Source organism: Triticum dicoccoides, chromosome 4B (assembly GCF_002162155.2).
Source record: "Triticum dicoccoides isolate Atlit2015 ecotype Zavitan chromosome 4B, WEW_v2.0, whole genome shotgun sequence".
Classification (NCBI taxonomy): Eukaryota; Viridiplantae; Streptophyta; class Magnoliopsida; order Poales; family Poaceae; genus Triticum; species Triticum dicoccoides.
In genome coordinates this window covers 625601726-625626345 of record NC_041387.1, presented here as the reverse complement: position 1 = coordinate 625626345, position 24620 = coordinate 625601726, and the positions used below count along the sequence as shown (strand labels likewise).

The window sequence follows — 24620 nt, the reverse complement described above, 5'->3', positions numbered from 1 at the left end:
GGTCTCTAGCAATTCTCCGATTCTTTCGAAGCAACACACTAGCATCATATGGTGTTGGAGATGGCTTGCAGTCACTGTAGCCAAAGCGACTCAAGATCTTTTCCACATAGTGGGATTGAAGCAATGTAATCCCACCATCATTGTCTCTCAACAACTTGATGTTCAGAATGACATCAGCCACTCCTAAATCCTTCATCTCAAAACAGCGAGATATGAAATCCTTGACCTCCTTAATAACATTCAGATTTGTTCCGAAAATCAGTATGTCATCAACATACAAGCAAAGCATAACTCCCTCGCCCCGACCATGGCGATAGTACACACATTTGTCAGCTTTGTTCACAACAAAGCCTGCAGCTGTTAAAGTTTTTTCGAACTTCTCATGCCACTTTTTGGGTGCTTGCTTGAGTCCATACAAAAACTTCAGCAACTTGCACACTTTCCCTTCCTGACCATCTATTACAAACCCATCTGGTTGTTCCATATAAATTTCCTCATCCAACTCTCCATTTAGGAAAGCAGTCTTAACATCCATTTGATGAATGAGAAGACCATGTGAGGCAGCTAGTGAAAGTAGAACTCGAATAGTGGTCAGTCGAGCCACAGGTGAGTAAGTATCAAAGAAATCTTCACCTTCCTTTTAGGTATAACTATTAGCCATGAGCCGAGCCTTGTACTTTTCGATAGTACCATCAGGCCTAAGCTTCTTCTTGAATACCCATTTGCATCCTATAGGTTTGCACCGATAAGGACGATTAGTTATCTCCCAGGTTTCATTCGCCAAGATGGAATCCATCTCGCTACGAACCGCTTCCTTCCAGTAGTCAGAATCTTCAGATGCATAGGCCTCTGAAATAGAACTGGGAGAGTCATCTATGAGATACACAAGAAAATCATCACCAAAGGACTTTGCAGTCCTATGTCTCTTGCTCCTAATAGGAACTTCATTGTTCTCCTCCACAGGACTTTCAAAGTGTTCCATCGAAATGGCAGGTTCGGTAATTGTAACTGGTTCCTGATTCGATGAACCAGGCATCTCCTGATTAGATGAGGTAGCCATATCCTTCATGGGAAAGATATCTTCAAAGAAAGTCGCATCATTTGACTCCATGATCGTACCGACATGCATGTCAGGTACCTCAGATTTTACAACCAAGAATCTATAGCCAATTCTATGAAAAGCAGATCCCAGGAAAACACAATCCATAGTCTTTGGTCCAAGTTTCCGCTTCTTTGGAAATGGAACATTGACTTTCGCAAAACAACCCCATGTTTGCAGATAAGAGAGTTTTAACCTTTTCTTCTCCCATTCCTCGAATGGAGTTATCTCTTTGTTTTTTGTGGGAACTCGATTCAGGACATGACATGCTGTCAATATCGCCTCCCCCCACCATGCCTTGGAGAGACCCGATGTGTCTAACATGGTGTTAACCAAATCAGTTAGAGTACGGTTCTTTCTTTCGGCCACCCCATTTGACTGAGGTGAGTAGGGAGGCGTCCTCTCATGGATTATACCATGTTCCACACAAAAAGAATCAAATTCATTGGAAAAATACTCTCCACCACAGTTGGACCTAAGCCTCTTGATTTTCCGATCAAGTTGGTTTTCCACTTCAGCTTTATAGATCTTGAAAAAGTTCAAAGCCTCATCCTTAGATTTCAGAAGATACACACGACAGTATCTAGTGGAGTCGTCAATTAACGTCATGAAATATTTCTTTCCACCTTTTGTCAAAACACCATTCATTTCACATAGATCTGAATGTATAAGTTCTAGTGGTGCAAGATTTCTCTTCTCCGCAGTCACGTGAGACTTACGAGGTTACTTAGCTTGCACACACACTTGACACTTAGATCCCTTGACAGTGGTGAAACTAGGGATTAAGTTTAACTTCGCTAGTCGCGACATGCAACCAAAGATAACACGACAGAGATGTGAATGCCACACATTTGATTCACTATTGTTGCAAATATGATTAACAACTTTATTGCAAACGTCTGATAAAGATAAACGAAACAGGCCTCCTGACTCATAGCCTTTACCAACAAAGGTTCCATACTTGGATATTACAAATTTATTCGACTCAAAGACAAGCTTATAGCCATCTCTACACAGAAGAGATTCGCTAACAAGTTTTTTATTGACGGAGGGGACATAATGCACGTTCTTCAGCCGCACGATCTTCCCCGAAGTAAACTTCAGATCGACCGTGCCAACACCACGAACAGAAACACTTGAACCGTTGCCCATCAGCACGGTTGAAGTCCCTGCGGTCTGATAAGACGAAAACATGGAAATATCACCGCATACATGCACATTAGCACCCGTGTCAATCAATCAATCAGGAGAATGACATACTGAAAGAATAGTGGGAAATATACCATACCCAGCATCCTTCATGTCAATGTCTCCTACGACAACATTAGCGGTCTTGCCGCCTTTCCCAAGATGACGCTTGTCATAGCGATTAGGACAACTAGGAGCCCAATGATCAGGATCTCCACACACATGACAAGCACCTTTCTTCTTGTCACTCTTCTTCTTGAAGTTCGTGTGTTGTACAGCCTTGTTCTTCTCATCAAACTTTGCTTTACCGTCAAGCTTGCCCTTGTTCTTGAACTTGTGGGGCTGGAAGTTTTTCTTCTATACCAGATTGGCACTAGATCCTCCCTCAATACCTCGAGCACGTGTGTCCTTTGCTCTCGCCTTTTCTTCCACATCAAGAGTACCAATGAGATCCGGGACAGAAAACTCATGTCTCTTATGCTTCAGTAAGGTAGCAAAGTTCCTCCACAAAGGAGGAAGCTTAGTGATGATACTCCCGGCAACAAACTTGTCCGATAGGATACAATTGAAGTGCTCAAGTTCTCTAGCAAATGACTGTATCTCATGAGCTTGCTCAACCATGGAGCGCTTTTCAGTCATCCTGTAGTCATAGAATTGCTCCATCATGTACAGCTCAGTGCCAGCATCCGAGACCCCAAACTTGGCCTCGAGTGCATCCCACATATCTTTTCCATTATCAATTGACGCATAAGCATCAACTATGTTCTCACCAAGAACACTCACGAGAGCAGCCTTAAACAAAGTATCAAATTTCTGAAAAGCTTGTGCCTGTTGAGCATCAAGTTCTCCTTCAGGTCTACCAAGAGTGGCGTCATAGCAACTCATGGTTTTAAACCATAAGACTGCTCTCACGCGCCACCTCTTATAGTGGATACCCTCAAACATAGGAGGTCTCATGGAAGCAGCAAAACCATTCGAGGTAAATTGCCTATAATAAGGTTTTTGGATTGTTGGAAATATGAGCAATTTACCGAATGATTTTATTAACAGAAATACTAGATAAAGCATGACTAGTATAGCAATGATAAAACAAGCCATGCTATTTGAAAAAGAGAAGGTAAATAATATCTGCATATATGAGCTAGAACCGATCATCTGTAGAGCAGACAGTAGATCAAGATGCATATATGAAGTAGAGCCTAACATGTGTAGAGCAAACACTAGAAGAAGGAACTGTTGCAGGACTTCTAACAGGAAAGATAAGAACACGTACAGGACAGCAGCTGGAGCAGAGGCACTGGACTTGGGGTCGGTGTCCTCCATGTCGTAGAGGAGGTTGTCGACGTCGGGGAAGTAGTCGTCGGACTCCGGGGCGTCCGTGGCGAAGAAGTCAGTAGTCGCGCAGAGCGCTCCCCAAAAACCTTATCACCCTTCTCCCGTACAAGACTCAAAAGGTGCGGTTCCCGAGGCCTACTGTCCCGACCTGCGGTGCACGCCGCAAGCCGGGATGAGGAAGAACGTAACAGCAGTGCAGTGCTTAGGAACTTGTGTCGAGAGGAGGAAGAGATTCTGGTGCGTCTTTCTGAGAGGAGCGACCTCCCTTTTATAGGCGCAAGAGAAGGAGGCGAGTAGCTGCGCCGGGAGCTGAAGGGAACGCGGGAGACGAAACGAACAGGCAACAGCCGAAGAGGCGCGCCGTTTGGATTCAGTGTCCGCTACAGAAAAATGACATCGGCTCGTTCCCGCAACCCGCGGCGCGGCGCGGCGGGGTGGGAGGAGCGCGCGTGGATGTCCCTCTTGTTCTCATGCTCATACAAGTGGGGAAGGAGCCTCCCTTATAAAGAGGTCCAACTTCCTCTAAACTAGCAATGTGGGACTAAACTTTAGTTTCACCTCTTGCCTTGCACGAATGGGCTGCGTGGGCCTCTAAGATTTATTAGGAATTTCTGAAACTGCTATTGGGCTAGGCCCAAATAGACAAATATTCTAGCAAAAAGATGGAAGACTTTTGCAAATTAACCTTTTGTCCTGATGCCACCTCATAGTCATGTAAGATCGTGCGGAGTGCTTCAAAGTTAGAAAGGGACCCAGAAGATCGTGGTGACTTTTTAGTTCAAATATATTCTGCGATGTCTTTCTCGCCGTAGCCACCAGAACCAGTTTAGATAGAGGAGAGACCAGCGATCGGACTTCTCTTTACCTCCGGCGGCGCCAGGAGGCAGGGGCACCCGAGCCCTTGTTCCATGTGTATTTAGTAGTACACTTCTTTTAGCAAGGGGTTTGATTGTCCATGACATTGGCTCGGGCTTCATCGAGTAAGTTTCCTCTAAATCTTCATTCGAAGCTTTGGTTCTCCCAACATTTGTTGGAGTGTCCTTAGGATCTGTGCAGGGTCATTCGCATCTTTGTGTTGAGGTACTAGTGGCCGCATGCTTCTTCCTTGTTGATAGGTGGCTATGATAGGATCTTAACATGTTTATGGTTGGGACAGTGGTCATGGATGGTCTTCTTCTTCGTGCTCTTTGCGTTGTTGTTGTTGAGGGTAGTTAGTGGAGTCAGTAGTGGAAGTTCGAACATTGCGACTGCTATCAAGTAATTGTGCGTGATAAAGTCGCTCCTCCTCCTTCAAGAAAGAAAGCTAGGGTTTCTGCCTCTCGCCGGCGCCGCCGCAGGTCCGCCTCGTCTCCGGTGGCCCTAGGGCCATGGGGGCGCGGTGGATCCTGCCAAGGGCCGGCGGGAGGACTTTGTTTTCAGTCGTTTTTTTCTGTCTTGTTAGGGTTTGTGTCATGCTCAGGAAGGCGAGACGGCGGCGGCTCCCTGAAGATGGAATAAAGGTCTCCCCGCCTAGCCCCCGTTCCGGCGGTGCATCTAGCATCGTTGGTGGGCATGTGGAGGTGTGTCTCCGGCGAATATATCTTTGGTGGATTTGCTCGGATCTCGTCGTTGTTCGTCTACATTCGCGTGTCTTCAGGTTGAATCCTTCCAACCTACGTTATTCTTCATCGGCGGCGGTTGCTGTTCTGGTGCGCTGGTCCTATGGGGCCTTAGCACGACGACTTTCCGACTGTCTACTACAACAAGTTGTGCCCGACTCCGGCGATGGAGGGATGATGACGGCGGCGCCTTCGGCTCGCTTCAGTGCTTGTAGTCGTCGCTAGGTGGTCTACGGATCTGGATGTAATTTTTATTTCTGGTGTTCGTTGTACTGCCATGATTGAAGATGAATAGATTGAAAGTTTTTCGTAAAAAAAATAGTGGAAGTTCGACACTTAGGACCGAGTTGACGTCCCATCATCCGTTTTTGCGGCATCTGCGGGGATTTGGCATCCTTTTCTCCCCATGCGTGTCTCTCTAATGCATCAGGTCATTCTTTTGTGTTTCTTGCTCCTCCCCCGTCGTCGTGGTGTCCCCTTCGTCGTTGTCGTGGAGTTGGCGGAAGTTGTGTTTCGGAAGTGGTTCTACATTGAGATTTATGATCATCTAGTGTGACGGTTTCTTCTCTGACCCTCTAGGGCATTGGTCCATCTCCATCTGGATATTAGCATCGCAACCACTACCATCCGATTTGACCTACTACAACCGTTAGATCCCGATTTCCTCTCGTTCTTCCCTTCGCACGGGATCTGGAAAAAAAAGTCCCCAACCGGCCGGCGCGTTCCTTCCCTCGTCTCCTACGCTTGCCGGCGACCCGAGCCGCTCGTCGCTGCCTCCGCTCATCGTCGTCATCGGCCACTGTGTTTCCCAGCAAGAAAAATCCCAACAAAAATAAAACACCATTGGTTTGCCGGTAGCAGCAAAAAACCATGCGGGTTCCAACGAAAATTATACCCCGATGCAGCTGTAATGGTGCCCCTCCCAGTTCGATTGCCGCGACATCTCGTTTTCTAGCAAAATTGACCTCGCCCGTCGCAACAACTGACGTTGTTGGTTCCAGCAAACTACTCACCGCTTCCAGCAAATTGCATCATAGATTCCAGCAAAAAATTGTGTCTTCCTAGTTCCAGCAAATTGGATCACAGGTTCCAGCAAATTGAATCACTGGTTCCAGCAAAGAAAATCACCGGTTGTAGCATCGCACCGCGTGTCACCGCGGTGAACGGGCGCACCACCGATTGCATCCCAAAAAACCTGTCGCCTGGTTCCAGCAAAAACTGTCACCGGTTGTAGCAAAAATCGATACGGGATGTAGCAAAACAAGATAGAAAGTTGCAAATCTCCAGCAAAAACGATCGCCATTTCCAGCAAAAAAATCCGACGGTGGTAGCAAAACAAAACACCAGTTGTAGCATCGCGCCGTTTGGGCGCAAAAAATGCATCTCCTGCCGGGTCCAGCGCCCTTCACGAAGCCGGCAGCAGCACCGATGTTCGCCGGTCCCAGCACCGGAACCTCGAGGGGTTCAAACGCCGGCAACCAACAGTCCCAGCAACCGCCGGGCGTAGAATCTTTCATGGGTTTGCTGCGGCAGCCACCTCTTCCCTTGGTACCATGGCTGTGAGAAGAGGTAGGTGAGGATATGTGTAGCGTGAGGAGGAAAAAGGAAAAAGGTAGGAGATAAGGGAGAAGCAAGTGGGTGGACGAGAGCAGCCCAGGATGCGGCCTGGTCGAGCGATAGGATAAGGCTGGAGAAGCTTCGCGAGGGGATAAGCATTCATGTAGGCTGTTCGATCGGGTTTCATCTGATGGCCCGCGCGCGTCCGGCTGAAAGATCGGCCGGCGCGCCGGATGTAAACGTTTACCATGATACAATGCCACGTTGGCTCTTGCAATGGAAAATCAAGCGGACATAGCGATGGGATTTTTTCTTTTGAGATAACGGTGGGAAAATTAACTTTGTTTTTGGCGATCGATGGGAAAATTAACTAAGACAGGCCCAGATACACAGTATACAATGGGCCGGGTTACAGCAAGGCCCGAACAACTCCCGACGCCGTCGCTAGTCGCAGGAGGGAGGGAACGCAACCTAATCCAACTCGCAGACGTGGCGGTGCCTCCCCCGTTCGATGCGAGCTAGGGTTTACGATTCCTGCGCCCACAACCCCGATATATAGTGCAGTCCTCCAGCCACCCATGGTCCTCCGTCGTCTTCCGCGGCCGCCCGGTTCTCGCCCTCCGTTCCTGCTCTGCGTAGATCTTTTAGCTTTTTTTTTCTATCTCTATGCTGGTGTCATCTTCTTGGCAATTCGATTCGTTTCGTTTGTCTGATGTATCCCTCGTCAGATTTGATCTTGCTGCTGTGTTGAGTTTCGTTTCCTCGTTCTGGATGTAGATGGAAGTGAGGATCCTTTCCCCAGCTGATCGACAATGATTATACTGTGCGCAAATGTAATCCTTTATCAGAGGATTCCAAGCCAGAAATCTGATCCATCTCGTCGTACCATCTCAGCGCTTCTTTTGTTTTTTCTTGTATTTTTTCTGTTGTGTTTAGTCGTGAAAATAAATTGAATGGAAGTGAGGATCCTTTCCCCAAATGATCGACTATGATTATACTGTGCGCAACTGTAATCCCATCGGGATTCCAAGCCAGAAATCTGATCCATGGTTTTTATATTGTATTCTTGTTTTTTGGTTTTGTTTATTGTTATTATTGTTCGAAATTTGGATGGGTATGAGGATCCTTTCCCCAAATGATCGACTTTGATTATACTATGCGCAAATGTAATCCCATCAGGATTCCAAGCCAGAAATCTGATCCATCCACTTTCTTATAATTATTTTCTGCAAACTAAAATTTTCTCTTAGTGGAATTGAGGTTCCTTTCCCCAAATGATCGAGTATGATTATACTATATGTCCTCATGTGTTTCTTCGGTACAGTAGATTTCTCGATCTCATGCTTTGATCTACAGAATGATTCATCGACAATAAAAATTACTTAAAATTGACTAAATACAAAAACTGCAACGTGTTTTGGAGGCTCTTTTGTTTTCCGTACTTGGTATGGGTTGCTTTCTTCTGGATCGAAAATCTCAGGGGTGCACCTCAAATCTGTATGAAATGATGGATTGATGGAATCTATTTTACTTCAAGTGGGTGTGCTAAATTAATTTATTTGGGTTTGCATCCATTCAGGTCTATTTTACTTAAAGTCGGTTTGCTAAATCCATTCAGGTTTAGATACAGGAATTGTACGCACAATGATTCTGCACTCAAATTTTATGCGCAGTAGTTGTTTTAAGTTTGACCATGTACACTATTTTAACTCTACAATATCAAATACATGTACATGTAATTATATTTCCATGAATAAATTTTGCAACAGACGGATTATCTTAGTGTATTCTGGTGATATCAATTCGGACGCTAGATATTGGTTCATGTCGTTACATGCACTGAAGCATTTTCTTTCATTCTTTTCATTTGTGATGTGATGATAATTCACATAGGTTTTTGGTAGTGGTTGCATATGTCATTGTGAGCTTTCAAACCAAAAACTCTTTCCACCGAGCAGTGCTTCCAAATTTCATATTTTTTGTTGTTGATTTTGCCTCTGTTTTTCTCTAATGCTTTGGACTAGGATGTACCGTATAACACTGTAAACAGCAGCTGCTACTATGTCGCTGTGCTGCGATTCAGTCAATAGACAGAGCTTACTTAACTGTGATGATGATAGAACTAAGGCTTGTTTCTCAAAACATTCCCTGATGCTGCCTTAAGAGCTTTCACCCTGCCAGGCTGAGATAATGCTCCTTCCTTGATGTCTGACCCATGCTTATCTTCCTAGTTTTTATCCTTTTTGGTGCCTTCTTTCTGCACACAAGATGACATTTTGACCAACTTCTTGAGTACAATGTCTAAGCCGTGTTTAGCACAATGATAGTTTCCCTATCCAAATTGATCTGTTTTTTTGTTGATTATTTTTTCCTTTCTTTCGTTTGTGTGAATAGAATTCGACATTGTTGGCTGGTGATGATTCAGGTCTGGAAGGATCTTAGCAGATTTCAGTGAGGCGGATTTGTCCGCCATTGATTGATTCTCACAGACTGAATTCCTAAAGGTTTCCTCTGTTTTTGTGATGCGATGATGATTCATATAGATTTTTGGCAGTGGTGGCATCTGTCACCGTGAGCCTCCAAACCAAAAAACGACTTCTCTTTCCACTGAGCATTGCTTGAAGTTGTCAATTCTTTCCTTTTTGTACTACATCTTGTCCCTGCGAAGAGCACTAGACCAGGAAGTGCCGTATGACACTGTAAACAGCAGCTGCTTCTATGCTTCTGCAAGTGTCCATCTCTGTATCATAACCTTTGTGGTTTGTTCTGGGATGTAATTCCATTTGCACCGGCTTGATTCAGCTGTGTGTGTGATTTGAAACGGGTCTCTGAGGGACTAAGCAATGATGCGTGTTCTCTTGCAACCTTTCTTTTTTCCTGTTTTCTTTGGCCCGATGCCACGTCTCAGGTAGCCACAAGCCTTGACTGGAGATCCTACATTGTGCCAACAAAGATTTTCACATTTGATAGGAACCTGTGGCTGTGATTCAGTCGGTACACAGAGCCGATTTTTGTGATTACACCATTGCCTCACTGTAATATTTGTTGTAGTTACTGGGAAATCAATGGTGATGATGATATAACTAAGGCATGTTTCTCAAAACATTCGCAGATGCCGCCTAAGAGCTTTCGCCCTGCCAGGTTTGAGAGCTAATGCTGCTAATTCCTTCCCTAGTTTATTTTGTTGTTTTTGTTGCATCTGATCTTTCTTGCCTTTGATATATTTCACTCACTGGAATGTAGGGTGCACAAACTGGTTGACAAATGTTTGGCCTTACCTTTGGAATGTTAATTCGGTATAATAGTTATGTTATGATGGTCTATCATTTACTGTGGTATACTACCTTAAAATGTAAGCTGAATTTTAGATTCTTTTGATGTTAAACATTATTAATCTTAAATAGGGTGGCAAATCATCTGAAATATTGTTTGTTTTGTTGTCTCTGTTTCCATTGTTCTTTCTTTGTTAGTTGTCAATTCGGATCTTGGATGGAAATCCATGGAAGCAGGTGATGACACCAAGACAGGGACATCAGAACCATGTAATGGTTATGATAGACCAAGTCTATAATGGGAATCTCTCTGATGTTTTCTGTTTTCCAACCATTTCGAATTTTAGGTATTTTCTTCTGTCTGCTTTGATTGTCACTACCACTGAGGCAGCTTTTCTTAGTTGATCATTTTGTTTGGGATTTTGTTGGTGCTATCGGTTTGGTTTAGTAAGTTGGTTGGAGCAAACTGCCGGTGATGGTGTTAAATATACTTTGCAGCTTTTTGCTTTGAAATAAACCTACAATCTGAGGCATTTGCATTCAATCCACTGTTGCCATTGTATGAAGTTAGCATAGATAGATCCACATTTCTTTATTTTTGTTTTTATCTATATGAATTCAGAAATCCACTGTTTTGATTTGTTTGCACAGGACCTGAATCGATTGTAGCGCCAAAAACTGACCAAGCAGCCCACGGATTTGAGGATACAGGGTGAATCCATTCATTATGAGATGAGACCTTCGATGGCCCCATGTCAGTCTTCAGGCAAAATTACCCCCTAATTAGCACAATCTTCTTAGCTTTACGGACCTACATGTAATGTTGAACTATGTCAACTGTACCTGCATTGGATTTGTGCCTCTGGGATTTTTTCAATAGTCAGCGGAGCTGTAGAAGATGCTAGTTAACTGAACTGGTCTGGCTTGGAATTGTAGAAATCCAGATTGTGTTATGAAATTCATGGCCCACAAAGGCAGTTCAAAACAAAAAATGAAGCCTGCTCTCCTTGTTGTTTACATTTTTTACAAGTGGTTGATGATAACGCCATAGCCAATCTGAATTTGGTGGCCGCGCAGGTGGGATCTTCGGGTGAGCATCTCTAGCATATCCTATGAACCGGGGATAATAACCGTAGGTTTAGTGGATGTGTGTGATTTTTTCGCCCTGAATAGACCCCTTGAAATTGGTCGGGTTGTATTTTTTTTGCGGGATATCTATAGGATCTTTCCCTTGTTTGTGCTAGATCTCCTTTCCTTGTTGGGAGGGACGTTTCATCACCAACCGCCACGCCTCGCCTGCTCCCAACGTCGACAGGCGGGAGACATAGTAGTAAAGTGAATCAGTTGTTCTCATTGATGATGGGATTACACACATATATATATCACCCCTGAAGGGTGAAGGGTACATATATATATATCACCCCTGAAGGGTGAAGGGTGCGTACATGAGGCAACCGCCTCGGTTAATTAAATCCTAACACTCCATCTAATCCATACTTGTTGGTGTAAGTATTATTTTGAAAAAGCTCCTCCAAAAACTCTATGGAAAAAATATGAGGAGTTAGGTGTTTGATATGTTACTAAAACTCCTTCAAACCTAGTGGGAAAATAAGGAGAAAATGATACAACATATAATGGTTATTGTCTCTTTTAACTCAATACGAGAAAACCCATAGAGTTTTTAGAGGATAATAAATATCTCGTATATACTTTTCAAAAACCCTGGTGGGGAAAACTGAAAGTATGACATATGATCTCATGTTGATATTACCTCATTAAAAAACCTTTATGAGAACCAAGTAAACTCATGAAGGAAAAAAAGAGTATAATATGATGCATTGAACAGGAACAATTCAGAAAAAAAGAGTATAATATGATGCATTGAACAGGAACAATTCAGAAAGATACTCCCTCTGATCCCTGCAAAATTCGAAGCCGTCACCTATCAATTCCATGAACACATTTCTGGAACATAGAAGTTGGTAGATACCCGATGAACAAATCAATCGCATGATTTGACTTCAAGATATGCAATATAGTGATATTGCTTATTATGTAACCTATTTGCATCCGGGCACACAAGAAACATTATCATTGAGATAATGGTTGGTGGATGTAGCCATGAGGTATGTTTCGAAGACTCTTCATGAGGGGCTACCACACCTAGTAGGAACACTAAGCTTGTTTACGATCTGACATAGTGGGGATCTGATGGATGTATCCAATGATATTGGTGTTCACATTTCTATGAAACTGAAAAACCAGGACAAGATGTTTGATGCCTTGGAGATATCGAAAGATATTCTTGAGTACCAACTAATTGTGTTTGGTGGATCCAATGAGATTATAGAACCTTAAGTCCCAATATCTCATTTCCATCATCTCTTGGTCTAAATAGTTCTTTCTCCACGTCTAGAGAATGAATTACCATGAGAGTTATGGATGGATAAGATTTGTCCATAATGTTTTCCAATATATTTTGGATATAGACAACATAGTATACCATAATGTATGAATGAAGGTGCTCAAGTTATAGTAATGAACGGTATTTTGGTTCATCCAAATCCTTCATTTTGAACTCTGTCATTTAGATGATTACATGTGTTTTCATTGCAAACACACAAACATGAATAATCATCATTATAGGAGTAATCTTTGTGCTTAAGGATCTCACTACATCGGTACTACCATATGTACCGACAACAATAAGTCTTGTGGTGACTTACTGATTTTACACAATGTATGTTGCATTTTTTATTTTGATTCAGAATTGAGATTCCATCGGAAATCAATCATATATGTCTGAATCTAGTGATCCACATGGATATGTGATCACTACATCTATCAACTACAGAGATAGATGATTTTGTACTGCCAATGATAAAGTTATCAGAAAGAGATTCCACCTCTGGAGAATAGTTGGGTATCTGCGTGAACCCTTGTGCTACAATACTTGCTCCCTGTTTCACCACCTTGTTGTTCTCAATCCTGTTTCCAGAAGAAAACTGGTGTAGGTATTGCTTATGAATACCTTCCCATTATTGAGCAAGATTATTTCTACCTAGATTATACCCTTTGCTTGAGTTCAGTCCGAGTGTTATTCACACTTTGCCATGGCCATGGTCTTTGGATCTGAATCATTTGAAAGGTTTTTGCAATCTAGTTGAGAAATGTATGTCGACAATTGTAGACTTCCGGTTATATGATTCTCCAGAATCTATATATCAATATATAGTAGATGGAAATATCGTTACCCATGGTGACTGCTCGCGATTTCCCAATGCGGCTGAGTCGGGTATTCCGATGTCCCGGTCATTGTGTGCACTATGACCTGAGTTGGTGGAGGTTTCCCGTCCACTAGGTGTATACCACCAATTAGGTGTTTGTCAACTTGAAGTTGACTTGCATTTACTGATTCACAGGCATTGATATCCTTGCTTGCGAGAAGCTGAATCCTGATATACTCCTGCCATACATCTTCCCTTGTTGCTTTGAACAGGGAGTGGAGTGGATTTTGCTGCTACCTCCACTCTTTCAGGCGTACTTTTGCAAGATTGTAGGATTGTGTGACACCTTTATAGTCAGTAAATGAATCTGGCAGGTTATTTGCAATGTGTTGCAAATCTTCTGAACGCATGGTTCAAATCTTTGAGTACGTGGATTTGAGGCAGAAATGTGTTGAACATTCCACTAATTTCCTGGCATTCTTTATGGTACTTGAAATCTCCTCCTAATGGTTGGAAATGTTCCTCATTGAATCAGCATACTGGACTTGAATAACTCCCTATGCGAGGGGCTTGAGGTATTGACAGAAATACCATTATTTCTCACATAGATCCCAACTATATGTTGAGGGGCCAATGATGTATGCCAGGTGGTGATATCGGTATGCAACCGAATTATCGCAGATATGAAGTACTTGGTAGATATCCACATATCAAAGATAGAGGGTAATAATATTATGCAGTTCTGTCATGAGCGTGTAAAACTACATGACTCCAACGTAAAGTTGGTAAATTGCAATTCGAAAATAAATATAATGTAATGAGCTTAACTCTTTGGATAGGATTCTATCAAACCATTTGGAGTCTAGACATTAGGACAAATTGCTAAACTTCAATCCAAGGGCCAAAGAGAAGGCACTCAAGGAGAATGCTGCAATGTTATCCATTCGATTTGCTTGAAATCGATGTCAGGATAATGAGCCAATGGTTTCGTGTGAATAAAGCTCACACTTAAGACCATCATGTAGATATGTCTTTTAGAACCATGGAATACCTGAATAGTCTAGTCAATGGACGGGAAGAGTCACTTACCTCAACTTGATGCATTCAAGGAGTCTGAGTGGTTCGGCGTAGACTTTAAGGTGTACGAGCCTTAAAATTAGCTTGCCTATGTCACTTGTAGTGCACATAAAATCCAAATGTTGTTAGAATTTAGCATCATAACAATCATAAACTATTGGAATTACTGATAGTTTTGGTTTCAACCCAATGTCTCGATGACCAAGGCGAGTATGCCAAGTTTGTCATGTACAAGACACTCTGAAAAACTATCTCGTACGCAACCTGTGCTACGGGTTGAGTTGTATGTGTACTACAATCCTGATGATACACAGAAAATGTGCTTGCCATATCTGTTGCATATGGTAAAGAGAAGTTATTTCTCTTTGTTGTCATCATAAGTTTTGCTATGAAAACTATTTTGACGGATACCTCCATAGTTTAGTAGGGTACGAGTTAAACCTGGGAAGCAATAAAGCATCCCGACATTACTTGAGTACCCACAGGGATAGTAAATATGACTCGAGTTGAGCCAACAAATACCTTATTGCGTCTAGCGATTTTAAAATATCTCCTTTCTCTCAATGAGAGTGGAAACATTGGACTTCTCTGAGTATAGAGTTTGTGGTGCATATATCCACAAGGCACATATCATTTTTCATCGGATTAACTCTCGTAGAAATCTATATATAGACATGAAGATTCTCAATATGAAAATCACTGTCAGATATATAGAATGCATACAAATGTATTTGTATCAAAGTGCTGATACAATATATTGTGATATACAATATATGATGACAACAATACTTATGTTGCAACATTGTAAATGGACATAAATTATATTGATCACTCAGGAGATTGAGAGGCTTTTCATAGTCTCCAAACATGCGGTTGAGGCATATTCAACCATCACACTCTCCGTGCCCATAGGGTTCCGTCACAGCTGGTGATGTCGGATTGAAGGTTGAAGTAAGATTCAAACCTTTGCCCTTGAGGTTCATTGTATCCCAGGAATTGCTGATACAGAATAAGCAGATGCTGAGATCTGAATCTAATGCCTTATGATATATAAGACACTATTGCACATATTATCCCATGAGACACAAGAGCGATCATGATGTCCATGGCCCAGATAGGGTAGTGGTGGCCATTGAGGGCGAATGCCTCAAACTCCATAGCCATATGTTACCTCTGTGAGTAAACCAAAGATAATTAATTTACAACCAGTAAATTAAAGATCATCATGGTTGATGTTGTAACCAACTTAGCAAAATCAATGGGTATTTCAAGAAGTTATCTTGAAACCATTAGTGTGAATCTCAAATTGCTAAATATGACACCTTGAAGATAATCTCCAAAATGGAGTAGATCTCGCAGCACTAGAGAGTATAATCTGATGAAATTAGTAGGTACTCACTCGTAATGCATTATGTCATGACTTAGTAAAATGTGTGGGAGAGCACTTTGTAAAGCAATTATAATGTCAAAATGACAAACTATAGGCTTTAGCAGTAGTCATCGATAATCTGCGAAGGCAGTAGATCTATATGACTACCTTGTGATCCCAATACATCAATTTGAAGAAATTCCTTTGAATTTTGCATTCTTATTTGCAAGAAATTAAAAATCTCAATTGCAAATAGATGTATTAATCTCAACATGTAGCGAACATGAAGATACATACATTCTGGAATACATCGTACTCAACAGAAATACACCACTATTATAATGAATAGTAATGATGTTGCAAACTTGATGTTCAAGTGAAAAACTTGAATTGTATATATCTCAAATTAAATGAGATGATACTGTATCAAGTTGCAAGATAATTCAGCAGGGTGAATTAATATTTTGCGAGAGAAAATTAAACTCAATCGCTATGAGATTGTTTTGCGAGAGAAGAAAATCTCAATCGCAAGTTAGTACTGTTTTGCACTAAAAATTTGCATTGTACAGACAACCTGCCCACTAATCTGCAATTTAAGGAGACTTAAATGTAAAATACATTTCAGTCGAGGATTACCCTGCATACTGAACTAAGTCGGAAGACTTAACAACAAATTACAGAGTCCAATCCGTAAATAGGCAGAATAAGGAGGACTGAAATGCAGAATGGTGAAAAGATGAGGTTTTCTCACCGTCCAGTTGCCGATTACGAGTAAATCGTAACCGCCTCTGCCTCTCGGGCTCGCCGGCCACGAGCGCGGGGCGGTTGGAGCGGCCACGGGCACGGCCGGGCGGCGGCCAGTCGAGGCCTGGCGCGGGGAGGCAGCCGCATGCTGGAGACGGGAGGCCACGGTGCCCTGGCATGACGGCGGGCCGGGTTGGGCAGAGCGAAGGGAGCGCGGCCATGGCCTGGTGCCGTGGCACGGCGCGGGACACGGCCGGGCGGACGGGCGCGGGGCGCAGCCACTGGCGCGCGGGCGGGCGCCACGGCCACAACGTTCTGTTCGCACACGAACACGTCACCGTGTACCCTCGACACCGGGGGTGATGCACCGCAGCTCATGTTGAAGGAGACCCGTCCGGAAGCCCGATACGCAAGCAATTCGGCGGATGCTTTTGAGGACCCGAAACCCCACACGCCCGGGAGGGACCCCGTCAGGGCGCGCGGCGGCTATGGGCTGCCCTAGGTCGACCTGATCGCCCTAGGGCATCGTGGATCGTCGCCCTGCAATGAAGAAGCGCGAACGAAGAACGAGGAAGAAGAAGAACAAGGGAGAAGGAAAAGTAAAGGTAAAAAGTGTAGATATATTTGTTCGATTGTGTGTTGTTCTTCAATCGGCCGTCACCTCTTACATATATATGAGGCGGCTAGACTTTCCGTACAAGAAAAGGACACAAATCCCGTTCAAAATATCAAAAGATAACCTAACTCGGACTACGAGGGCCGGAACTTCCGGTCAGCCCGGAAATTCCGGCCTAAAATTACATCAAGTTGCCCTCTTGCACAGCTCCTGCAGGTCGCATATGGCTTCGGACCGCGATGGTCCCAAAAGCAAAGTTGTAGATCTTGCAATGGAGAAAAATTCCTTAGTTGATCACTTTTTAATCCGAGGTCATCTCGATGTCTAAATTGACCCCACAAATCTGCAAATAATGTTAAAATCTCAGTTTTGGGGGCGCACCGCGTGCAAACTTTCGGTTAAGTTTTGCGCGGAACTTCCGGGGCAGACTTATGCAACACACTGTTTTGGCTCTAACGTTTACATACGAACTCCGATTTAGACGTTTCTTATATCAAAATCGATCGTTTCGACGAGACGAAGACAATCCGTGTAGATCAATTTTCCATTTGAGATCGTCTTCGGGGCTTAATCGGCCAAACTGTACTCTAAATATATGTCCTTAGTACTTTGAGCATAGTTTCGGCCTTCGAGATGAAATCGGATGGCGATGACCTAAACATAAAAGATGTTTATATCAACAATACATAACTCTTTCATGTAGAACACTTCTCCATTTAAGGCCATCTTAACTAAATTCTTGATTGTGCCAAAAACTGATGTCAACACATGCCCCCCTGTTTTTTGGCAAAGCTTGTGTGCCGAAAAATAACTTCCGCATAGCTTGTTCTAAGGACGATGTCAACACTCCATCGGTCATTTTGCATGTTCTCAGGACGATAAGTATATATCGGACATTGCTTGTTTGAACCTCTTGATGCAAACTTGGGTGAAAACTTCTCAACTTCTATAACAATCCGGTGATAAGGTTCCATAGATTAAAACCATCGTCCGAACCATATTGTTCACCCTTTCGCTAGGATTTTGAGATAATCAAGAATGAACTTCCTCCAATCCTTACTTCTCCTGCATACAAGTTTCATTAGTGGCCAAAGCGGTGGGCTTCGATTCAGCCTTACCTATGTTGACAAGACCTAGCATTGGCTATTGATAGAAATGCAATACATCATGATTAACATAGTAGCCGGATGCTTGCTGTGCCAACTCTTTCGAATTGTCATGTCTAGATACATGAGCAATGCTAAAATTATCCAAATTAGAAATTATATCTAGACATTTATCAAGATAAACATTAAGTGATTCGTCAAAACATTGAAAAACTTTGGATATTTGTTGCACTACTAACGAATCAACAAAAGCCTCAATATGTTTAGCACATATGGCAAAAGTTCCAAACCGAATAACATTGCATATTCGGCTTTGATTATTATGCAATAAATATTTTAAGAGGCATGAGGCTTCACGGAACAACACTATATGGAGATATATAAACAACACCAACACTGTGACCATAGTTATAAATTCAACTATCAAAACATAATCTCCATAGTAGTTGTCTCGCTCTCCAATCGAACTAAGGACGATGTTAGAATACTACACCGGCCATGCATTGACATACTCTTAGGACGATAGGTAAATATCGGCCATTACCATGTAAACTTCGTACAAAGCACATATAGCCGAAACAAACAAACGAAATGTCAAATCAAGTATTTCGACCCTTTGGATCAGCAACAAACTTGTAGCTAACCAAATGTATAGTGACTTGGTAATACCCTTTCATGATATAAGAAATTATATTGCATCCATGTATTAAAATAAGCCCATTGAGGGTTATCAATCATACCTGATGACGAATCCCATGGCATAGACGTTAATGGCATAGTTGAAAAATATGGATAATGTGTAGACTGAAGATGTTGAAACCTTCGGCTTGGTCCTTCATAGTTTTCACTCTTTTCCTTCTTCACCTTTGCCGCACTTCTTGTAATGGAAGTTCGCACATAATTATTATTTTGAGTACTTCCTTTGGGAACCCATGCCATGTTCCTTTCTTCAAGTTCTTATGCACTAAGCTTTTGTAACTCTTTCTTTTGCCAATACGATAAGCCGAGTGAGTACCTCGACTGTGATTTTGTTTCAACCAATGGCAACTCTTTTTGGGCCTGGTGCACCCTCAACTTCTTTTCTTCAGATTTGGCACTATGATTTTTATCAATTGATTGCTTCACTTCTTTGCCTTTTGTCGCCAATGTCAACACTTTAATTGGCTCTTTCTTATTTCAGATCAAATCTGAAGTAGCACACTTACGACCATCTCTTTTCACGCAGTAAACTTGCTTTACCACCTCTTTCTTCTTCCTTGAGCTCTGGACCGATTCCTTATGATTGAAACGGTCTTTGACACGTGATTGCTCAAATGTTGATCTTCTCGGAGCTGCATAGTATTGGTGAGATGGTCTAAAATAAGATGGAGAATGTGCCCTTGTATCATACCTGTCCCATGATGAATATGGATCTATATGAGCATAGGGAGGCATCCACGACATTGGCAATGGCCCAAAATAAGGATATGAATATGTTGCATTAAAATTCTCATTTTTCCAATACCGATCCTCATATTTGCACCTTGGGGGTGATCTTAATTTCTTTGCATCATTTGGCCGATAAGATTCTTCTCTTCACTCTTCTTTTAATATTTATCCAATAGTTCAGCGAAGGTGATCTTTGATCTGTAGGACCTTGAGAAGAAGTAAGTAAGTCTAGAGGGGGGGGGGATTAGACTACTTGACCAATTAAAAACTATGCCTTTTCCCAATTTTAGTCTTTGACAGATTTTAGCAATCTTAGCATAATTCAAGCAATCTTCACGCAATTCAAGCAAGCATGCAAAGAGTATATGAGCAGCGGAAAGTAAAGCATGCAACTTGCAAGAATGTAAAGCGAAGGATTTGGGGATTTCAAACGCAATTTGGACACGGTGATTTTTGAGCCGTGGTTCCGATAGGTGGTGCTATCATACATCCACGTTGATGGAGACTTCAACCCATGAAGGGTAACGGTTGCGCGAGTCCACGGAGGGCTCCACCCAAGAAGGGTCCATGAAGAAGCAACCTTGTCTATCCCATCATGGCCGTCGCCCACGAAGGACTTGCCTCACTAGCGGTATATATTCATGAAGTAGGCGATCTCCTTGCCCTTACAAACTCCTTGGTTGAACTCCACAATCTTGTTGGAGGCTCCCAAGTGACACCTAGCCAATCTAGGAGACACCACTCTCCAAGAAGTAACAAATGGTGTGTTGATGATGAACTCCTTGCTCTTGTGCTTCAAATGATAGTCTCCCCAACACTCAACTCTCTCTCTCACAGGATTTGGATCTGGTGGAAAGAAGATTTGAGTGAAAAGCAACTTGGGGAAGGCTAGATATCAAGATTCATATGGTAGGAATGGAATATCTTGGCCTCAACACATGAGTAGGTAGTTCTCTCTCAGAAATGGTAAGTTGGAAGTGTATGTTTGTTCTGATGGCTCTCTCCACGAATGAAGAGGAGGTGGAGGGGTATATATAGCCTCCACATAAAATCTAACCGTTACACACAATTTACCAATCTCGGTGGGACCGAATCAACAAACTCGGTCAGACCGATTTAGTAAATAATGTGAACGTTAGGTTTCTCGGTGGGACCGATATGCAACTCGGTAGGACCGATATGGTTAGGGTTAGGGCATAATGTAATCTTGATGAGACCGATTACACAAACTCGATGAGACCGATTTTGGTAATAAGCTAACCAGAGAGTTGGTCAGGCAAACTCGGTGGGACTGATTACTCAAACTCGGTGAGACCGATTTGGGTAATAAGTTAACCAGAGAGTTTGCATTGTAATCTCGGTAGTACCGATTGCTCAAACTCGGGACCAATTTTGATAATGGACATACACAGAGAGATTACAATCCCATCTCGGTGAGACCGAGATCCCTGTCGGTGAGACCGATTTGCCTAGGGTTTGTGGCAGTGGCTATGACATCTGAACTCGGTGGCGCCGGATAGAAAGAATCGCTGGGGCCGAGTTAGACTTTTGGTTTGGGGCATATGTGGATATGAGAAAGTAGTTGAGGGTTTTTGGAGCATATCACTAAGCACTTGAAGCAAGAAACTCATTAAGCAACACCTCATCCCTTCTTGATAGTATTGGCTTTTCCTATGGACTCAATGTGATCTTGGATCACTAAAACATAAAATGAAGTCTTGAGTTTGAAGCTTGAGCCAATACTTTGTCCTTAGCATCTTGAAGGGGTTCCACATCCTTTAGTCCATGCCACTTCATTGTTGAACTTATCTGAAACATACTAGATAAAAATGTTAGTCCAACAAAAGATATGTTGACATTAATTATCAAAACCACCCAGGGAGCACTTGTGCTTTCATGATCTCTTACACTTGCGCTTATTTCGGCCTTTGTTTTCTTTTGGTTTGCTTTCGTCAATCATTTGATTTGCTTGCTGCCCCCCAGTCCTTGGCGTCTCCATTGTAGCTTCGATGGAATTCTTGACCTCAAGATTATGTTCGTTATGCTCTTCAATAACTTCTTTACTTGGAAGCTTGATCCCATCACCTGCAGCTTTTACATTCTCTTTAAATGGATCGGCTTGAAGCAGCCGATGCAAAAACTTTTTGCCATCGGGACCAATCGGAATAGACTGGTCATCTCTTGGTGTTTCAACAAACTTCAATCGTCCTTTTTCAATGGCCGATTTAACTATTTGACAAAATATGTTATAATCCTCAAAATTATGCTTGGACGAATTATGCAACTTACAATACATTCGTCCTTGAATTGATGGCTTAACATGGTGATCAAGAATTCTAATGTAATTATTTTTCAGCAACAAATCAAATATTTGATCACACATGCTTGAATTGAAGGTATACTTCTTATTATTTAGCCAGTGTTGGTGTGAGAACGGCTTTGGAGGTAAGCAAACGAATGGTTCAGATTTGGAATTTCCTCATTCGGCTATGCAATGTGTTTTGAACTCTATATCCAATGTCTTTCTATAAGATATCATAATAGCATCGGTTTTCTCAAAATAATTTAACCTTGGCTTCAAATTTCTGAACAAAAATAGTTAGCGCATATATGTCTCAATGGAGACCAAATGCAAGCCAAGTAATAAATAAGCAAAGCTATCCAATTAGATATGAACTTTAGATAAAGAAATAGGGAAAGCCTTGACTGCAACAATAAGTCACTATCGGTCTTTATAAATGGCGCAATGGGTTGGCCGATATGCTCAATAACAATTTTATTGCTAACAAGTAAATTACCCTTCTTCATTGGTCTTTCAAAATTACTTATGAGAATATTTCTTATAGATGCATCAATAATGAAGTTGCGACCAAATCTGAAAATAGATAAATTACTCGCTATGCATACCTCTTCAAATATGTTGGGAGAGCGTGATGGTGGTGTGATTTGAAGAATATCTTGCCCCGCCTTTGGATAGCTCCCCAATGCCTTGTCATCATATTTTTCTTGATTTCGTGCATCATTAGTTTGAAGATATTTGTCCACCAAACTTTCTTCGGCTACTTGTTCTTGTTCTTGAAGCTTGTCAATTTCTATGGCACGAAACTCATAGGGCAGGAAGTATGTTCCATTCATTTTAGAAAAATCAAGCACGGTTGTTTTGCTATGCTTTCCATGCCCTTTCTCAATAATGCTTGCCTCTTTGGATTTGATGGACTCAGAATATATACTACTTGATTCGGCTTTTCCAATAACTAAATTTTCTTTGTTACCTGAATCAATAACTTTATTTTTTTTAATTTGCAAGGCTTCTCGCTCTTGTCTAATTTTAGCCCACATCTCAGCTTGGCGAGCTTTAAATTTTTTCATCTCAATTTCCATCCACTCCTCATGAGATTACCCCCCAATACTTTCAGACTTTTCCGGCAATGAGGTGCCGAAACTTTGCAATTGTTTACGGGGTGCACTGGATGGTACAACACTGGGCAACTGCATCATTTGCACAACTCTAGCTTTTACTGCAGCAAAATCACGAGGCTTCCCGCATTCTATTAGTTCCTTTCGAATGGAGTTGCACAAATCCCAAGAGAATGTAAGCTTGTTCTCGACTACCCAGTCTGGATATGGTTGCCCCCCAATGCTCTTAGACACTTTCGGCAATGAGATGTTGCCGAAATTCTGTAATTGTGTAGGGGGAACATGATATGCCACGGTAGTAGGATGAAGGCATTTGTGCTCCTGTAGAAGTTTCACTTATTCGGCCATGACCATTAAGGTGCGGAGCCGAATTATGGACATCAAAAGTCGCGTATGGTGCCATAAAACTAGTAGCATGAGGTGTAGCATATGATGTTTGAGGGTGATTGGCCGAATAACTAGTAGTAGCATGGCCAATTCCCCTATCCACCGGCATGTTTGGATTACCATGTTGCAAATTAGTTGCCGATGAATAAAAAGATGAAACACTATGTTGCATGCCATTAAAAGTTCCTACATGGGGTGTTTCAACTTGATTAACCGAACTCATCATGTTGTTCATCGGCATATAGTTTTGTGGGGTTGCCGATGCATGGGAGTTGGGATACATATGTTGCATGTTGCTAAAATTATATAAAGTTGAAGCATGAAGATTATGTTGCATCGGCTCTTGCACATAATTAGATGTATGATTGATAAAGCTAGGGCTAGCCGATACATTATGCTCATTAGATGATCTAGCAACAAGATATGCATTATTTGCATCTACATATGTGATTGGGTATTCATATTACCTTTGCAGATTGCAACCCCTAGATGACGATCTCTTCGTAGCAAGAACGGTCCGGAGACCGTTCAAAGCTTTGTCCCCAGCGGAGTCGGCAAAAAGTGTGTTCGCACACGAACACGTCACCGTGTACCCTCGACGCCGGGGGTGATGCACCGCAGCTCACGTCGAAGGAGACCCGTCCGGAAGCGCGATACGCAAGCAATTCCGTGGGTGCTTTTGAGGACCCAAAACCCCACACGCCCGGGAGGGACCCCGTCAGGGCGCGCGGCGGCTATGGGCTACCCTAGGTCGACCTGATCGCCCCTAGGGCCTCGTGGATCGTCGCCCTGCAATGAAGAAGAACGAACGAAGAACGAGGAAGAAGAAAAACAAGGTAGAAGGAAAAGTAAAGGTAAAAAGTATAGATAGATTTGTTCGATTGTGTGTTGTTCTTCAATCGGCCGTCACCTCTTACATATATATGAGGCGGCTGGACTTTCCGTACAAGAGAAGGACTCAAATCCCGTCCAAAACATCAAAAGATAACCTAACTCGGACTACGAGGGCCGGAACTTCCGGTCAGCCCGGAACTTCCGGCCTAAAATTACATCAAGTTGCCCTCTTGCACAGCTCCTGCAAGTCGCATATGGCTTCGGACCGCGATGGTCCCAAAAGAAAAATTGTAGATCTTGCAATGGAGAAAAATTCCTTAGTTGATCACTTTTTCATTCAAGGTCATCTTGATGTCGAAATTGGCC

General features: G+C 42.6%; 1 long non-coding RNA gene, 8 other non-coding genes and 2 pseudogenes across 9 annotated transcripts; all 11 read left to right on the top strand.

Annotated features, from left to right (window-relative positions):
- The first annotated feature begins 7291 nt into the window (after positions 1-7291).
- On the top strand, positions 7292-11045 carry LOC119291857. Its single transcript, XR_005142686.1, has 3 exons — positions 7292-9918; positions 10021-10129; positions 10248-11045. It is a non-coding gene; the product is annotated as an uncharacterized LOC119291857 (long non-coding RNA).
- Positions 7555-7653, top strand: LOC119296477. The gene has a single exon (XR_005145243.1). It is a non-coding gene; the product is annotated as a small nucleolar RNA Z103 (small nucleolar RNA).
- Positions 7731-7825, top strand: LOC119296478. The gene has a single exon (XR_005145244.1). It is a non-coding gene; the product is annotated as a small nucleolar RNA Z103 (small nucleolar RNA).
- Positions 7888-7982, top strand: LOC119296482. The gene has a single exon (XR_005145248.1). It is a non-coding gene; the product is annotated as a small nucleolar RNA Z103 (small nucleolar RNA).
- LOC119296487 lies at positions 8027-8131 on the top strand (annotated as a pseudogene).
- On the top strand, positions 9299-9393 carry LOC119296556. Its single transcript, XR_005145288.1, has one exon. It is a non-coding gene; the product is annotated as a small nucleolar RNA Z152/R70/R12 (small nucleolar RNA).
- On the top strand, positions 9434-9614 carry LOC119296551. The gene has a single exon (XR_005145283.1). It is a non-coding gene; the product is annotated as a small nucleolar RNA Z112 (small nucleolar RNA).
- LOC119296592 lies at positions 9666-9802 on the top strand (annotated as a pseudogene).
- LOC119296629 lies at positions 9841-9964 on the top strand. The gene has a single exon (XR_005145350.1). It is a non-coding gene; the product is annotated as a small nucleolar RNA SNORD14 (small nucleolar RNA).
- Positions 10280-10369, top strand: LOC119296558. Its single transcript, XR_005145290.1, has one exon. It is a non-coding gene; the product is annotated as a small nucleolar RNA R44/J54/Z268 family (small nucleolar RNA).
- Positions 10513-10586, top strand: LOC119296554. Its single transcript, XR_005145286.1, has one exon. It is a non-coding gene; the product is annotated as a small nucleolar RNA Z267 (small nucleolar RNA).
- Positions 11046-24620: the final 13575 nt, after the last annotated feature.